This window comes from Macrotis lagotis, chromosome 1, assembly GCF_037893015.1.
Source record: "Macrotis lagotis isolate mMagLag1 chromosome 1, bilby.v1.9.chrom.fasta, whole genome shotgun sequence".
In the NCBI taxonomy this organism is placed as follows: Eukaryota; Metazoa; Chordata; class Mammalia; order Peramelemorphia; family Peramelidae; genus Macrotis; species Macrotis lagotis.
This window is the reverse complement of record NC_133658.1, coordinates 267315240-267318649: the sequence shown is the minus strand read 5'-3', so window position 1 is coordinate 267318649 and position 3410 is coordinate 267315240. Positions and strand designations below refer to the sequence as shown.

Genomic DNA, 3410 nt, shown 5'->3' with positions numbered 1-3410 from the left:
AGTCCTCCCACAACCTCTCCAACATTGATCATTTTCCCTTTTTGTCATTTTGGCTAATCTGATAGCTATAAATTGTGGTTTTAATTTGCATTTCTGTAATCAATAATGACTAGGTATATGTTTATATGATTTTATATAGCTTTAATTTCATCGTTTATAAAGTGTCTAATGATATCCTTTGACCATTTATGAATTGGGGAATGTCTTGTAATTTTAAAAATTTGATGCAGTTCTCCATATATATTTGAAATGACATCTTTATCAAAACTCTTTGTTATGAAGATTGTTTCCAAATTTTCTGCTCTCCTAATTTTGGTAGCATTGATTTTATTACAGCAAAACCGTTTTAATTTCATATAGTCAAAATCTACTATTGTGCTGTTTATAATGTACTCTAATTCTTGCTTGGTCATAAATTTAATGCCTTCCCATAGATCTGATAGAAAGAATATTTCTTGCTCTATTAATTTATCTATGGATTTCCCTTTATGTCTAAACCCTGTATCCATTTTGACCTCATTTTGATATAGAGTGTGGAATGTGTGTCTATGCCTAGTTTTTACCATACTATTTCCATTTTTCCCAACAATTTTTGTTCAAAAAGTGAATTCTTATACCAGAAGCTGATTTCTTTGGGTTTATCAAATAGTAGATTGCAGTAGTCATTTACTATGATTTCTTATGAATCTATCCTAATCCACTGATCCATTACTCTGTTTCTTAACCAGTACCAGGCAGTTTTGATGACATGGTTTTATAGTATGCTTTTAGATCTGGTAGAGTTAGGCCACCTTCCTTTACATTTTGTTGATCAGTTCCCTTGCTATTCTTGCCGTTTTGTTACTTCACATGAATTTTATTACTATTTTTTTCTAGCCCAATAGTTAATTGATATTTTGATTTGGTTGTATGGCACTGAATAAGTAATTGAATTTCATTAGAATTGTCATTTTTATTATATTAGAAAACCATGAGTATTGATATTTTTCCAATAATTTAGATCTAACTTTATTTGGGTAAGAAGTACTTTATAATTGTGTTTATACAGTTTCTGGGTTTGTCTTGGGAGGCAGATTTCCAATTATTTAATGTTGTCTATAGTTACTTTAAATGGAATTTATCTCTAGCTCTATGGTTTGTTGTTCATATGTAGAAATGCTGATGACTTATCTGCATTTATTTTATATCCTACTACTTTGCTGAATTTGTTCATATTTCAAGGAATTTTTTTTAGTTGATTTTGTCAGATTCTCTAAGTATACTACCATTTCATTTGCAAAGAGAGAACGTTTTGCTCCCTTATTGCCAATTCTTTTTCCTTCAATTTCTTTCTCTTCTCTTATTGCTAAAGCCAGCAATATTAATATTATATTTAATAGTATTGGTGATAATGGGCATCTTTTTCACCCCTGATTTTATTGGCATTGCTCAGAGTTTATTCCCATTACATATAATATTTGTTGCTGGTTTTAGAAATATGCTATTCATTATTCTAAGGAAAACTCCATTTCTTTCTAAACTTTGTAGTGTTTTTAATAGGAATGATCAAAGACTTTTTCAGCATCTTTTGAGATAATCATATGATTTTTGGTGGTTTTGATATTGATATGTTCAGTTATTTTGGTGTCAGAAAAGGAGTTTGACAGCATTCCTCTCATTTTCTTAAATAGCTTATGTAGAAAAGGAATTAATTTTCCTTAAATGTTTGGTAGAATTCACTTGTAAATCAATCTGGACCTGGAGACTTTTTTCTTAAGCAATTTACTGATGATTTCTGCAATTTAAATAATTTATTTCCTCTTCTGTTAATCTGGGTTGTTTTAGAAATGACATCTTTATCAAAACTCCTTGTTGTGAAGATTGTTCCCCAGTTTTCTTCTCTCCTACTAATTTTGGCAGCATTGATTTTATTCATTCAAAACCTTTTTAATTTAATATAGTCAAGATAATTCATTGTGCATTTTATAATGTAGTTTAATTCTGATTTGGTCATAAATTTATCCCCTTTCCATAGAGCTGAGAGAAAGAATATTTCTTGGTCTATTAATTAATCTATGGATTTCCAGTTAGGCAAAGTAGCTCTGAATTAACTCTTTAATTTCCACCTCATTCCCATAAATGGAGGCTACATGGGCCCTACCATGGCCACAGTACCCCCAGATTCCTGTTAGCCCCCTAATGTCTTTATGGAGACCAGCATAGGAAGTATTGTGCTGGAGCTGTATTGGAAACAAGCATCCAAGACCTGTAAGTATTTTTTTCAGAATTGTCTCAACGTGGTTACTACAATGGCACCAAGTTTCATAGAATCGTCAAAGACTTCATGGTCTAAGGTAGTGATCCTACAGGGACAGGCAGATGTGGTGCATCTATGTATGGCAAACAGTTTGAAGATGAACTTCATCCAGAGTTAAATTCACAGGGGCTGGAATTCCTGCAATGGCCAATGCAGGGCCAGATACCAATGACAGCCAGTTCTTTGTGACCTTGGCCCCTACCCAGTGACTTGATGGGAAACATACCATTTTTGGTGTGTGTGTCAGGGCATTGCGATGGTGAATCAAATAGGTATGGTAGAGACAAATTCCAAGGACTGTCCTGTTGATGATGTGAACATTAGCAAGGCATACCCATCTGGATAAAAGTGGAGTCTAGGCAGATACAGGCATGACCAATCACAGTGAGTTTCATTGGGGATTTCTTAGCTGGCCAGTCCCTAGGTAACCTGTGGGTATCAGGGCTAAATGACCTCTACACTCTCAGCTATTTACTCTTGAGTCATTGTTGGATTTGGCCATGTATTTTCATGTCCTCCAGACTAAGCCCAGTGTCTCAAAGGGACTAGAGATGAAAGTATGTTTTAATCAACAGGTTGGTTCTTTCCTTCTCCTGGGATATAAATGTCAAAACATTGTACATACACATATTATTTCAGTTGAGCAGAACTGTTTTCTCCTGTATTTGTTTCTTCTGATCAAGCTGGGAAAAAAATTAAATAGAATCAGGAGAAAAAATATAATTTCCACCTCATTGCTGGTTCTCCCTTTTTATTTTTGATATGTTTATCTTTTGGTCATTTGGCTATCTTCTTTGTTGATTTTAATCAGATCAGCCAAAGAAGTCTTTCTTTTATTGACTTTTTCATAAAACTAACTCAGTTTTATTTATGATATCAATGTTTTTCATGCTTCTAGTTTCATTAAACTTTCACTTGATTTTCAGAATTTCCAATTTGGTATTTAATTGAAGATGCTTAATTTGTTCTTTTTCTAGCTTTTTTTCAGTTGCATATCCAATTCAGTAATGTCCTCTTTCTCTAGTTTATTCATATAGACATGTAGAGATAAATTTTCCCCTCCAAACAGCCTTGGCTGCATCCAATAATTTTGGTATGATGTTCCAGTTTCACT

General features: G+C 33.1%; 1 pseudogene; it reads left to right on the top strand.

Annotated features, from left to right (window-relative positions):
* Positions 1-2129: 2129 nt before the first annotated feature.
* On the top strand, positions 2130-2642 carry LOC141516108 (peptidyl-prolyl cis-trans isomerase-like 1 pseudogene; annotated as a pseudogene).
* The last annotated feature ends 768 nt before the right edge of the window (positions 2643-3410 follow it).